This window comes from Lepisma saccharinum, chromosome 14, assembly GCF_977018435.1.
Source record: "Lepisma saccharinum chromosome 14, izLepSacc3.1, whole genome shotgun sequence".
In the NCBI taxonomy this organism is placed as follows: domain Eukaryota; kingdom Metazoa; phylum Arthropoda; class Insecta; order Zygentoma; family Lepismatidae; genus Lepisma; species Lepisma saccharinum.
In genome coordinates this window covers 35,173,441-35,189,459 of record NC_139242.1, presented here as the reverse complement: position 1 = coordinate 35,189,459, position 16,019 = coordinate 35,173,441, and positions in this window count along the sequence as shown.

Sequence of the window (16,019 nt, the reverse complement as noted above, 5' to 3'; positions counted from 1 at the left end):
AAACAAGCTTTTTGATAAACTCGGGTATGCATATTCATACATGAGATTCATTTAATACACTTGTAATAATAATAATGATATTTGTCACACATCTCATCGCTTTGCATAAATACTTAAATATTAATGAACTGCATGTCATCTCTTTACCTTTTTTTTATCGAGAAACGGAGAAAGTAACGAAAACAGCCAGCACTCGGAAACCACAGACAAAAACCTCTCCTTTGCAAACTCACAGATTATCTTCACATGTCCAAACTTTGCTATGATTGGCTGTTCCACAGAATCCAGTCAAGGAAAGCCAGTAGCAATTAGAACATCTCCTATTCCTCCAAATCAGTCAAGCAGCCAGCCAGGCAGCCATCACATCCGGGCAGGTAGCCAGTTCAGCGCCAACTAACTGGATATCCAGTTCCGTGTGATTCGCCCTTAAGGAAGGCCTCGTCATCTGATTCGTTGATTTCAAGTGAAGATCATCGCGATACGACGCCAGGGGTCCCGGGTTGGAATATCGGCTTGGGCATGAATGTATGTGAATGTCCATTCACCAATTTCATCATACCATGACTCATCCCCATCTTCGCAAATTAGCCAAAAGTGGCACAAAAATCGAAGTAAAATGAAGCAAATCAATCAATCAAACCAAGTGAGCATGTCAAGTATCTTAGAGTATAGAAGGTATAGAGAGAGCCGAAGCGTGTTTTCTGGGCGAGGGGAATGAAGCCGTGAGGGGAAGGGGGTGAGGTAAAACCGCCATCTTGGGATGTGCCACAGTTACAGTGATGGAAGTAGGGATTTGAGCGTGGAATGTTCGTTATAGTGCATACTATCTGTACACTTCAGTGACACTGGGAGTAGATAATAAATAAGAATCTATACCTCTGTGCGCAGCTTTCCAATGCAACAATAGAAGTGACAAGAAGTATTTTTTTAAAAAAAGAAGGAATTGAGAAGTTCCCAGATAAATATGCTTACAACATATTTACGTTTATTATACACGCATTTCTGTTGTGATTTTATTAGTGGTATTATTATTAACAGTACGTATAAAATTTTAAATTCAAAATTGTGACACATCGGAATAGCGAAAATCGTTCGCACGTTTCATGAAGGTAACTATTGCAAATATTTATACGTGTTGAGAACTTTGTGGAATGTAAATTCATTGAACGAACAAAGAGAGACCTCAGACATGAAAAATGAGAGACTTGTCGCTTGGAAACCAACCATCAGAAAGAAATGAGACCTTCCGAACCGAAGCGATACACCAAGCTGCACGTGTCACTCGGACTGGGCCGTTTTCTTAAAACCGTCCATCGTGTCGACTCGGTCTGTTGGTGGTGCATGCACGGTAATTTTTTTTTGCTTCTGACTGAAGGAGCCCGTGTCGCTTGTGACCTCAAATAATGGAGTATTCAGATCTAATGTACACGCGACTCATGTCGCGTCGGAAGGAGCAAGCCAACGTTTACACCTGCCTTAGCGGCAAGACAGGCCGCACAAGCCTACATTGGTGAAATCCTCAAAGCGTCGCGTATAGCTTGTTGTTTCGGTATGAAATACCTCTATTCAGACCGAAGCGACAAGCAACACGTGCCGCTTGGAAGCGAACCCTCAGAAATCAATGCAACTTTTCGAACCGCAGGGCCACGGCAAGCTGCATGTGTCACACAGACTGATCAGTTTTCCCAATATCGTTTATCGTGTCGCCTCGGTCTCTTTGTGCGCGGTGAATGCTTGCTTTTAGGGAGATTTTACACCGAAATGTGACACGCGGCATGTGTAGCTTAAGGATTTCACCAATCGAAGGCACGTTAGTGCGAACTGTCACGCCTCTATGGATTGAAACGTTGCTGTTGGTTGGCTCGTTCCCAAGCGGCATGTGTCGCGCGAACACCTGAGAATTCACACCGGAGTGGCAAGCGACAAGCGAAAAGCGCCCTTTCAGTCTAAAGGAGAATTCATACCAAAGCGGCAGGCGACACGACGTGTTGCTTGAGGATTTCACCAATGCAGCCTTGTGCGGTCTGTCTTGCCGCTAAGGCAGGTGTAAACGTTGGCTTGCTCGTTCCGACGCGACACGAGTCGCGTGTACATTAAATCTGAAAACTCCGTTTTTTGAGGCGACAAGCGATACTAGCCCCTTCAGTCTGAAGTAACAAAATTAACCGTGCATGCGCCACCAACAGCCCGAGGCGACACGAAGGACTGTATTAAGAAACAGCCCAGTCCGAGCGACACGTGCATGTCGCTTCGGTTCAGAAGGTCTCATTTATTTCTGATGGTGCAGCCTGTCATGTCACTACGGTGTGAAACGTTTGCTGTTGATTGGTTCGTTCCTAAGCGACACGTGTCGCTTCGGTATGAATTCTCACCAAAGCAAAATATTCACCGCAGAAGCGCGAACAACACACTTAAGCGACATTATGTATAGTATTGGGGAAACGACTCAGTCCGAATGACACACGAGCGACAAGCGACACGTGCAGTTCGTCGTGTCGCTTCGGTTTAAAAAATTGCATTCATTTCTGAGAGTCGGTTGCCAAGAGACGCTTGTCGCCTGTCGCTTCGGTCTGAATGCTTCCATTGAATGAACGTGCTCCTGTCTTTTGTCGCCTGTCGAGTGTCGCGTATCGCCTGATGCTTCGGTTTGAAATCTATTTATAATCTCGACTTAGGCTTACTTATTGAGGTGGCTTAAATTGTGTTATTAAATCATGTTAAACCTTTGTACATAGCTCATATTTTTATATAATAATGTTTTGTGATGCATTTACGAGTGTAGGAGTTATAATGCAACTCCTATTTTGATTCTATTGTTATTTCATTAAACTCTTTCTGGTCTACTAACGAGATATAATAGAGCATTACATATGGTAAATGAAGACGCCCCAGTACATAAAAAGTTTTTTTTGTCAAAACTAGTTACTAAGAACTTCGTGTTATTGTTTCTGACGATTTAAACATAAATAAACATAACAAGCAGCCTTCATTTTCCCGACGAAATTCCCTCTCGCTGAATGTTATCAAATAGACGCAACAGCCGGGTGGCACATCCCAACATGGCGGCCGCCGCAAGCTATTTTGGCTTCAGCTGACGTCACACACGCTCTCTCTACACCTTCTATACTCTAAGTCATGTATCCATTTAACTCAGTTTCAATTCCCACTGTATTACTATATTAGCGTCATAATTCGTAATATGTGCCGTTCTGGTATTTTTTTTTTTATGAATTGTTTCGTTGGTTAGTTGTTTTAATTACCGTTGCATTAATCATCATCAGGTTAATTCGCGAGAGGGAAGTGAGAACACAAAAGGGGGGAAAATACAAATTAAGTAGAACGCGTTTAAGCATTCACGAAACTGGAGCCACTGCGTAAAACCACGGACAATACTGTTTTGTTTCTTCTTATTGTTATTTAACTTAATTTACTTCGCTTTTCTGGCATTTGTCAATAAGGATGAATGATGAAATTAGAAAATTGGACAATGGGACAGGCACAAATACATCCACGCCTTACCGCTGTTCGAACTTAGGACCACTGGACATTGGCGGATTTAGATGCCCCTTCCCCCAAAAAACAAGTATTGACTAACTTCTGTTTAAAGTGATATCGTTAATCCGAACGAACGAAAACAAATTTTGAGTAACATTAAATACAATCCTTTAACAATATTTTCCAGACTGTCAAAGAATACAAAGAAAAGATTTGGAACAAATAGGCTAATCGGATTTATTAAACTGAAACGCGCCGACCTCCGTTAGCGCACAGCACTACGATGCCAGGGGTCCTGGGTTCGAATCCAGGGCTGGGCATCGTTGTTCTTTGTGTCTATTCATCAATTTAATCTCATCATCATTCATGATTATCTTCGCGATTAAGTGTCTCCCCAAAATTCGTCAAGGGGGAAATACATATTTAGCTTCGCTTTTCGGCCATTTTTGGCTAATCACAACAATGAGGATGGGTGATCATTTGATGAAAATGATGAAGGGGGAAAGAACACTATGCTCACGCCGAGATTCGAACCAGGGAACTTCGGTGCGAAACGGAAAGTCCAACACTTACGGCGCTTGGCTTCATTGATTCATTTGCTTTATTTTACTTCGCTTTTGTACCACTTTTGGCTAATTTGCGAAGATGGGAATGAGTGATGATATGATGAAATTGATGAATGGACACTCACAAACAACCATGCCCAGGCCGGGATTCGAACCCCGGACCCCTGGCGCCGTAGCGCTATGTGCTAACCACTCCGCCACGGAGGCCGGCACGGCGCTTGACCACCGAATCGGAAGTTATTAATAGGCTACATATCAATGTATGATATACCGGGTGGTCCATTTATAATGATAGTATGGAATATCGCATGCAGAATGCATCCAATCGAAAAATTGCACAGAATAAAAGTTTGATACTATTGAGGGGGTAAGTCAATGCCGCAAAAATTTCGTCGCCGCCACCCACCCCTTAGGGGTGGTGGGGGTAAATTTGAAATTTCAAATGGAACACCCCCCATTCGTTTTACATATTTGGATTCCGTGTTGAAAAAGAAGAATTTTTTGTTTGAAAAATTTTGTAAAAAAAATTGCAAGCTTCGAACATTTATAAACATTTGGTAGTTTCAGATTAATTTTGTTCCCTTTATGTAATAACGGTTTTGGTTTCCGTTGAGAACATTGCATAAACGAATTTTATTCAAAAAAATGTGTGCAAAGAATTCGGCAAAAGAAAATAGTAAAAAGTAGACCGGAAGTAGACCGGAAGTAAATAGGTGTAGGTGGGTATGGGTGTGGGTGAGTGTGGGTGGGTGTAGATGGGTGTAGATGTACTTTAACTCGTAAGCAATTATGACATTCGTACGAAGTACGAGATGAAAAAACACAGATTTACAATAGTATAAAATTAACAAAAACATCATCAAAATAGGTTTTCCATTGTGGTTAAATTAATAAAAATAATAGGCCTCGTACCACTCGTAGCAAGTGTGAGATGAAAAAACACAGATTTGTAATAGTATAAAATCGACAAAAACATCGTCAAAATAGGTTTTCTATTCTGGTTAAATTAATAAAAATAATAGGCCTCGTACCAAGTGTTATTTTGAACCGGTCAGTTATCTCTAATGCAAACAATTTTCTTTCGCCGAATTCTTTGCACACATTTTTTTGAATAAAATTCGTTTATGCAATGTTCTCAACGGAAACCAAAACCGTTATTACATAAAGGGAACAAAATGAATCTGAAACTACCAAATGTTTATAAATGTTCGAAGCTTGCAATTTTTTTACAAAATTTTTCAAACAAAAAAATCTTCTTTTTCAACACGGAATCCAAACATGTAAAACGAATGGGGGTGTTCCATTTGAAATTTCAAATGTACCCCCCACCCTAAGGGGTGGGTGGCGGCGACGAAATTTTTGCGGCATTGACTTACCCCCTCAATAGTATCAAACTTTTATTCTGTGCAATTTTTCGATTGGATGCATTCTGCATGCGATATTCCATACTGTCATTATAAATGGACCACCCGGTATATCAATCAAAAATCAAGAGGAATACCATCTTGTCCCTGTACAGTAAGTAAACACCCTTTAGAGCGACACAAATTAAATGTCTCGGCATAAGTCTATTACGGTTCAGTTCATTGCTGGTGCAGGACAAATTTCAAACTCATTTATTGTTCAAATTGAACTAGGTTTCAACTATTAATGACCTCGTAAAATTCTACTGACCTTCCTCTTTACAACGAACTCAAGAATGGTTCTGTATTTTCATTCAATCAAATTGCATATTTGTGAAAAATTATTTTCTGATCAATCCTCATATAATACGTAATAATCATATTTCAGCAAAACCTTTCACAGGTGTCGGTTTTGAAGCAAAGCACAGCTGTGTACCAAATATCATCAAAATCGCCAAATACGAGGGTCAACTCCTGCCTGATTGACAAGAAATGGCCCATATATATTTACATATATAAAATATTATTGGGTCAACCTAGCCCCATTCTAAAGAAAGGTTAGTAAAGTCAACACATCAAAGAAGTTCCTGCGACTGCACAATTGGGCGTGAGGAGCGGGTATCGGAAAACAGAAATTCTCATCATCCTTTCAATTCTGACAGCACGGTAGAGAGACATTCCTTATTCCTCAGCGTTCTATGATCAAAATTTATTTCACGCACGGAAAGGAAGAAAAGAAATCGAACTTATTTGAAGTGACAGAAGATGCAGAGACCTGTCGACAGGCTGAGAAGAGAGACGATGGACCCAACGAAACATTATATACCTCACGGCCTCAATATCTTACGCTTTGCCTGTTCCTATACAAACAAAAGAAGACATCATGAATTTTTACATTACATCTTGTTACATAGGTTTTTCTTTATACAATTGTATTATCTTGACCATTCATTTATAAAGATTGAGATAACTGCGAAAAAATTGTCTTAATAAAGTTGTGTAGGCAGGCAGAACATGTGTCGTAAACAGATCAGTGTACATGTAAATATATTTTTCACGTAAGGTTCGGAAATATATTCACAGTTGTAAAGGTAATGCGAATAATACCGCCATTTATTTCAATGGGAGAAATCTTTGTTCGGTCAGTAAGAGAATACCTAACCGTATCTGATGGTTACACAATGATGACAATATAGGGAGGGAAGGGAACCCAGCATGATGCAATTTTCCTCATGTTCTCACTGACACATCCCAACCTCATCAAACCTCAAGAAATACAATTACCCATTGTGCAACACCAGATACGGCTAGATATTGTTGCTACAGGCTTCATGCAAGTCTTGATGACATTCTCGTGCGTTTTTGCCACGGGATTTTGATCCTAAATCACTATCTTTCCTTGGCAAACATGTTTTAGGGCAGTGAACAAAATGTTGTTCATTTCAACCTCGTACGTACACAACAGCACTCGCTGCACCGACCACTTTTGGCACTCCGCACATCCACATGGGTCTCAACTGACACCGTCAGTTGGGGCTCATGCACGCGCACGGCGGCTCCGGGGGGATACGATGGTACGGCCGTACCCCCTGTTGAAGGCAGAACGTAGCCGGATTATATTTACTGAATGCATCCTTTGGGGTAAACTTGTTCTTGTTCTTGTGCATATTTGTTGCTATGCAACTTCCACGTTGCAAAGTTCCGACTGAAACATTTTGGAGATATACGGGGTGGCCCAAAAGTAGGTATACAGTACACTGTCGGCCTGGCATTGTATATTCAAAGTATGTACGTGTTGCAAGTTGAATTATTTTAAATCAATTCAACTTGGAATATAATAATGGAGGACATTTCGAACACTTGCTTGACTAAAAATTGTTCATTAATTGTTGATGAATAATCACTGGTACTGTATATATATGTATGTGTGTGTGTGTCGAGAATAAACCACTTTTATTTAGATTTTCCGAAGTCTGGATAGGAACGGAATTTTTTTCAGGTCCCAACTTTTTGGATTCCTGCACATCCGTTGTCATTACTGCGGAGTATACTCCTGCTAATGGGCTTCCAATTTTCACCCCTGACAGCTTGAATGTAATAATTTGGGCGCCCTAGATCTCGAGGAAATGGATGAAGAGAGATCCATGAAAGATTATTTAGCCCTGATCGTAGTTTACATCCTCCTTGTACACACTCATTCGTTCCTTTCATACATGACACAATCTAACTCCCTTTAGCGGCATGTTGTGACCCTACGAACCGGAAGTTGTTGTGCTACAACTATGGCGTCCGCGCGAAGGCACTTCCTTCCGGTGGATAGCCCCTATAGTTTCACCCATTTCTCATACTTCCGGTCGTCTTAATGATTCTAAAAGCAAGAAAGAAATTATCTTTTATCGTCCCCGAAAGAAAATCAAATAGGATTAGACATGTAATTATACTGTTCGGAACTCTGAAGTTCCCGATTTCTTCTTTGTGGCTTCTATTTTTTTTACTTTAATGTTGGTATGTATACTTAGGACTAAAAATTTTAATTTTCAGGGTTAACACGGGAGCTAATGGGGAAGATGTTTGCAAGAATTATTATGCATATCTTTAACTTTTCTTCTCAGGGAAATAGGTTACGTGTTTGATTGTCTCTTAATAATTTAAGGTTTGAAAAATGATATTGTATGCGCATTTTGTATTTTGTTTAACCAGACAGAAATGATCTGTGATAATATGTGTTATGTGACAAAAATCGAGACGCGACACCTTGACTTAGGATTTAACATTTAAATGCCTGATTTTCTTACATTATTGTTGAAGCGAGCAAGTGAAATGCCGATTTTAATGAAACACACGATTGTGCAGGGAGTATAATAGACTATATTTAGTATAATACATTCTACTAGAAGAGAAATCCACGAGCAGATTTTATTGTACAAAATTATCAATAGATCAACGGAAAAGCAGGAAATTTTAAATTTATTGAAATTCAATGTGAACAAAAATAGGTTACGCACTTACGCAAAAATAGGTTTGCCTTTGCACTTGCTTCGCTTTTGCAGTAAATTGTACATTAGTCACGTCAATTGGTACTCGTAAAGGTATTGTAATATATAAAAGATGGTGTGAACTGTGTAATCGATTTTCATTCTGTATAAGTACCCCTTGTTCACGAATCCTGAAACGGCTATAACTTTTCTAACATACTGTTTCGTTTTCTGTTAACACGACCAGGTCCTTTGCAAATTTTCTATTTTACGTGGGTTGTAAATTTAAAAGTGACAACACTGTCGGGAAGAGGTGATGCGGTAAAACTCAAGGGAAATTAACCTGAGAATTCGAGGCGAAAGGATTGAACAATTCTATCAGATGTCTGGGATGCATCACAAGCAGCGACATGAGTTGCAGTCAGGAAGCCATAGTGAGAACCAATGGGAAGAAGCATTTGATAGAAGAAGTTATTTTTGTGGATCTTTGAACAAAGAACTAAGGAAGAGTTCGAAAATAAGTGTTGCAGCGACTTGGTCTCTACCAAGAATTGAGGAAAAGCGACTAGAACTTTCATGTAGGTATGTGACTATGGGGAAGAATGAAGAGAGTGAAATGGGCAAAGTAAGAAATTGGACGGTGTTTTGAGTTAGTGAAGGAAGCACAGCACTTAAGTGATCAAGAGAAGAAAGAAATTGCTTGGACACAAGATAAGAAGGAACTGCTTGATAAGAGACAAGTCCACTCAGATACGCTGATCAAGTCTAGGACATTTTGGTGGCAGACATCTTGGTGCTAGGTAATTTTGGTGCTCTCTTGTTTCGCTTCATCTCTGACCCACAATGTAAGTGATAAAGTTGTGAAATTTGTAAACGAACATGTCGATGTACAGTGAAATGAAACAATTGTCAGCAAAACGCAACAAGATTTTTGGAGTCTACTAAAGCTGAGGTGACATCTTGTATGTATTGAAACTATTAAAAAAACACTACGCATTCTTGGGTATTTGTCGTCTTCCGGAACGTTCGTTCCACATACGTTATTTAATTTTTGTGATACTAATAATCTTAGAGGTTTCCTAATAGTATATATTATGACCTTACTGTGTTAATTAAGTGTCACGAGCCGGCATTAAATGCTAAATCAGCAAACACCAGCCAAGTCCCCGGTGACGAGAGGTCGTCGGGAGAGTCAGAAGTTAGTGGCCGAGAGAGTTGGAAGCGAGTAGCCTAAGTGGTGCGACTCGAGGAGTGTGTCCGTGCAAAGGTTGGGCAGTGCCCAAAGTACACACCGTCAACGGACCACACGGTGCCAACGCGACCAGGCCGACGGACCAGATCAGGTACAGTGATGACACTAGTAATTTAAGTATCAGTGTTTAGTTGTTCAAACCCGGCTCAGGCGTGTTCACCCCCTTACCTGTTCGGCCTGTAGCTACATAATACATAGGTGAAGGACAAAGTAGCATTAATTATTCCCCCTTCTCACGTTTAAATCCCTCTCGTAGCCAAGCAGTTTAGGCCGGCGAACGACATAACGTAACATAAGAGGGATTACCGGATTAAGTATTTAACTTATGCATTACAATGGTCTCTACAGAAATTAGAGTACAATGCAGCTAGTCCACGTGCACCAGAGCACGAGTAGTTTCCTTCACAAGTTTCAGAACTTCGTCATCTACAGTGTAGACGAGGGCCTTGCACTGCTTCAGAGAGCACAACCACTACACTTGATCGTTTTTGGCCTTTTCTTTTGAATACAAAAATCCATCATGAATTAGTTTCTTCACACCGTGAGAGGAAGTCACTAACAAAGCCATTTTATAAGTGATGAAGACAGTAGCGAAGCGTAGTCTTACGAAGGAGGCAAGCAATGTTTCAGTACAACAAAACATGTAGTACAATGGCACGCCAAGAGAGGGATTAAAGGTTTATAGCCTCATTGGCCCGGTCACTGTATTTGTCAAAATATCATAATAAAGTGACGGTTCTAAAAATAAACCATATGATCCTCAAACGTCACATTTACTTTCGAAATTCCACGTAACGTTATTCGTATGGTAGTAAACGTCTTACATATGCAAACTTTCCGCATACGACTAAAGGGGTACGTAATTTCTTATTTATTTATTAGTACTTTCATTTGTTCATTATTTTTTAATGTGGGCAAACGGTGACCAAACGGATTAAGGTAAAATAACTCATTTATTTAATTTACACTGCGTGATTGTAATTTTGGATTTGTGGGCATTCTAAAAATCGTATTCGGAGTCAAACATTAAAATAAAAAGTTAAATACAAACTTTAAAAATTTCATTTCAAACCAAAGAAACACATGCATAGACGATGTACTCACCACAATAAATTCCAAACTCCTTTGCATATATAGGAAATTTCCCGCTATCGAACAATTCAACAAATCTTAGGGTCTCAAGGTTCTCAAAACGTGAAGACACTCCCATGCTCTTTCCACAACTGGAAAGCATCCACGCAAGATCACTTTGGAAATCTCTGAAACGACCGAAAGTGATACCAACCTATTTCCTTAATTTTATCCCTCATGGGAAGGAAAGATATATCAGTATGGAGATAGAAATTAAGCGGTGGAATCAGAATCATTACAGCAGAAAGAGTATATACATAATATTTAAGTAATAAAGTGTCGTACAGAGGCGGGGCCGGGGCCGGGGGAGGGTTGGCCCCTCTTTGGCCCAGTATTCCTAAGAAAAGGAACAAAGGCAGGAAAAGATGACAAAATGAGAAGACTACTACAAAAAATCCTGGGAGCACCAATTGTGTCATAATAATAAAACTTAAAACATGTTCTTGTGTTCATAATGTGTACAATGTATAAGATTTAATTGTGCTGTGTAAATATCAGTAGAGAGTTCTTTTTAGATAGCTTTATTTTCACCCCAAGTTTTATTCAAAAGCAGTCAATTTATTGAATGTGGTTGTAAAATTTGTGAAACAGCTCACTTGAATTACTGTGTAAATAATTTGGCAGTTGCAAACACTGGTGCGGTCAACACTTTTGACGTAATTTGAGCTGGACCGAGCTGGACACAGGGTGCAGACCAAGGTCCGTCGAATCTTCCCTCCCTCCCTGGGGAAACTCTTCACGGGGGTGCAGACATTTCACTTCCTGGAAACACAAACCCCCGCCCTTTACCATCTCGCCCGAACTCCCAATATCCACTTTTTTACGCGTTTTACAATTCGCGAAATCTAAAATAAATTGTAATATAAAATGGTATATATGGAATTTAGAACAATGATAATAACTTATTCTAGTTATTTTATGACTAAGAATTATTTTTATATTCGCGATCTTGTTTACGTGATCATGAAGACAAATATTCTTTACTCGTAGTTTTTGGTGGTAATATATCCTTCTGCTTTCGGTTGAGCTCGGCCATTTTCGGGAATAACGCAAGCTCAGCAAGCAGAGCTTTTGGTATAAGCGTTGTGGACGGGTTCCACTCGAATTTCACGCTTCGCCATGTGACTCTTTCGGGTGCGTTATTTTCCCGCAGAACAGCCGCAAGCATTGAGGCTGGTGCTTGCTACAGAGCTGCTGAGGGAGTTTGCGGCCGTAATTTTTCGCGAAATCGAGTGCGATGGAAACGAAATAAGGCTAAAACATTAAGTACATTAAATGACATTCGAATAATGCAAGCAGTGCTTGCATTGCTTGTACTATATCTTCGCCTCTGGATGAAGACATTCAGCATATACAGTCAGGAGTTAGAGATAAAAGGGTGTCGAAAGAGAAAAGTGCTAAAAAATGTCTAGCAAAAAAATGACCAGGCACCAAAATGTCTGGCACCAAAATGTACGACTTCCATGCTGATTAGGAAAATGTAGGAAAATATAGCTAAGGCCGCAATGGTCCTTTGTGCGCCAACAAAGACACGTTCGAAAATTCGCTCAAATCCCAACAAAGTACACCTGTTTAGAATTCCCTCTCGAATATTCAAGTATATTTTATTGTGTTTTGGTGTTGCTGTTGTCTACAACAGCAAAAGCAAACCACACCTCATTGCTCTACAGAAGGGACTCTAAGCAGTTGTAATTCTTTACAATTCGGAATATTATTGTGGAATCTTTCAACATGTGCTTTCTGACACAGGTTAACAATCAAGTGGATGTATAAGTAAAGATAAAAACGGAAGTTGTTATGGAATCCTTAAACATACAAAAATTCCTGTAATGTATATTGTGTTTTGGGCAGGGAAACCAGGTCATTGTAAAAATCAAGAGGCAATACACGATGTAAGATTGTTTTTGACGACAGTAAGCTGTAGGAATCCCAGTACTTTTTTTAGCATGTGCAAAACAACTGAAATTTGCTGCCGACTGTACAATGTGCCTCCACAGGGGATCAAAACCAGATTCCTTGTAGGCTTTGACTTTGTTAAGTAAAAGCTTCATGCACATAGGCTAATCAAGACTGGACCTACAGTTTAAAGTGGATCCGAAACACTATGTGCCTCCACTGGGTATCGAACCAGCGACCCCTTCATTACAAGGCGGAGATTTTACGACATCGGGGAGGCCCAGATCCCTCGTAGGAAAGCCTGAAGTTAGCGGTGTAAAAACTGCGCATTAGGTAGATAGCAAGGAATGAAATACGAATATTGTGTGTGTGTGTTACAGAGAGGGAGAGATATTACATAATGACAAGTTGCCACAATCAAGTTCGTGTTCTTTCTCAAACACCTCCCTCTGCTCCCAACCGCAGAAACCTTGCAGTTGGCTCTTCCGAGCAAGTTTTCCCCCGCCGTCCTGTTAGTGGCAAACCATAAACTGGCGGACGAAACGACGTGGGGAATGCCTTCTCGCCCGTCATCGTTCTTATCGATCGTACGGCTGGATTCGCCCACGCAGACTCTGTGCGCGGATGGGACAGTCGAGTCTTACCTTTAGAAGTCACATGCGCTGACTAGTGGAGCACTCTAGCGGCTGGATCGACTTGGTTTCTGTTTCGAATGCTACGCCAATTAATGCTACAGTTTAAAGTGGGATCCGAACCACTGGACAAATGCGCCTCCAGTGGAAATCGAACCCGGGATATCTATATTACCGTGCCATACACAGTAATGGGGAATAGGTGAGACTTAGTTAACCCCTTAATAATTTAGAAATGCTGCATGGTGAACCATTTGCAGCATTTTTTTCCAGAGAGCAAAATCATTTTGTCTTCTCACTACGAATTGGAAATCCTGCATATATACTAGCCTGGATTGTTAATTGTACATTACACACAGAACACAAAAAGTGTCAAATGACAAATATATTAAATACATAAACCGTTAACAATACGCTTTTGATGTATCAAACAGAGAAATACATCAAAGAGTACTTCCATCACCTTCTGTTCAGTGCAACACTAACTTCAGTTGAACAGTTCAGACACTATCACTCCAAAGAAACCATACTACACGGTTTATCCACAGATAAAGATATATAAGCATATCTTCATCTAAGGCAGGAAAACCGGTGCACTGACCTCTTGCTGAGAATCCCCAATCGCAAGAAGTTTTGTAATAATCCGCTAAGAGGCGCTGAAAGGCACTACTCGCAATCTTGCTTCCACTTATTCTAACAAACAGAACAAGAGATGGCACTGCTAAATTTCAACAGCTGTCATGCCTGACTTCACCGGAGCCATTGCCCTGAAGCGATGGATTCAGAGAAAACCTTCCACCTGCTTATACAATATCTTTATCTGTGGTTTAACTGTGTCAACCTTCATTTGACACATTTCGAGTTCTGTGCGTATCTACTAGGCCTTTTCGAGAGAGCATCTCATCTCTAGTTCTCAGTTGTCGAACCCATGTCGGACTAGTGATTAACTACAAATCCGGTGCTCTGAACTGAAACGGCTAATAGCAGCAATAATTACAAAACACAACATGAGACCCGAAACCGGTATTCAAATTATACCTCTCAGAGCATGGGAAGTGTTAAGATTTGCAGTCAAACAAAACTCAGAAACTTAGCCTATTTTGGAATATATAGATTCGGAAATCTATTTCTTTATTTCGATTACAAGATGTATAGGTATAAATTGTGTTTTTTAAGCGATTCACAGCTCGCGCCTTCAACATACACACCCATACATTTAAAAACCTTGTCCCTAGGTTCAAAACATACAGTATCTGAAGTTATGGGGATATAACTATTGGCAATATACAGGTATTTCTTCAAATCATAACTTAACGCCCATGTTCCTTTTGATATATACAGGTTTATTCATATCTTATTTACATAAGTTAAAACTAGGCCGTTATTAACAAAAAATCCCATTTCAGTGTGCCCTGTCCGCCCTTCCCGAAGAGTGTGTGTAGACTCGTGTAACCACTGACTTCACGAGTAAAAAAAATAACCCTTTAGTACCAAAAAAGGTTGCTGAAAGTATGTGTACGTGTGTAGTGTAGCCGGTTTCCCACATGAAATATACTATTGAAACGATATGAAAAGAGCAAGTGTGTGTATAAGAAGAAAGAAAGTTAACATCCCCGTCGGTTCACATAGTAAGGAAAGAATGCTCGCCCATCCGCTCCTCTTAGAGAAGAAGATACCTCTTACATCGTAGTACTACGCTAAACATCTGAGACCCACTGCTCCCCTGCCCTTCCTATTTATAGGCCCCGCTAATGACCTAACCGTTACTGGAAACTTTCCGCCGGTCGGTTGTCCAGCGACACACCTACCTACCCCGACGGCCAAGAATTCGAGAAAAGCCAGTACAGAAATACACATACATACAATTTATAACATAAAAAGGATCCAGTAATGATCGCCTCATTACAAAGATAAAACTTGAAAAATCAAAATGTGCATAGGCCCAAGTGCACAAGGGCAAAACTATATAAGCAAATAAATATATTAAAACAGACCTGCCAATCAAAATAAACACACAGTAACATAAACAAGTAAAAACACAAGGTCCCACTCCGAGACGTCGGTCTGAACAAGAGTTAAGGGTTCAAAACCTTACAAGAAATCAAACCATAGTGAAACGAGTTTGCACAGGGAACGCTTATTCCACCCCCACACTAGTCGCACAAATCACGCCCTACCGAGCATTATGGAATCTCGGGACAAGACACACAATAAAAATCAGCACAGATATCGTCAAAACTAAATAGCAAAACCACAAAACTTCTCAACGAGTTCGCATATGAAACAAGGGGGCTGTAAGATATCCTCCACACGAACCACACATCCCAACAAGTACAAAGAAGCAAGGTACGAGTAACTGAGAAATGGTCCAGAATCTTGACCGACTCAAGGTTATTAGAAATATATTGGTTGAGTAGATGGATTGTTTTCGTCGTGATGACGTAACGACGGTAGAAGGCGAATCCTATGAAACGAATACGAAATATATGCGCTAGTGTTGCACTATGCAGATAGGATGGTTTAACTTCGGAGATTATAAAGGCCACAAATAAAAACTCACTGATGGCGAAAATGGGCAGGGAAATTGTGAATGGGCTCTACCGGAAGGGTCTGTTTCCGGAAAAATTACAGGGGAGTCTCAGTACTGTCGGTACTGAGCAAACTGTACT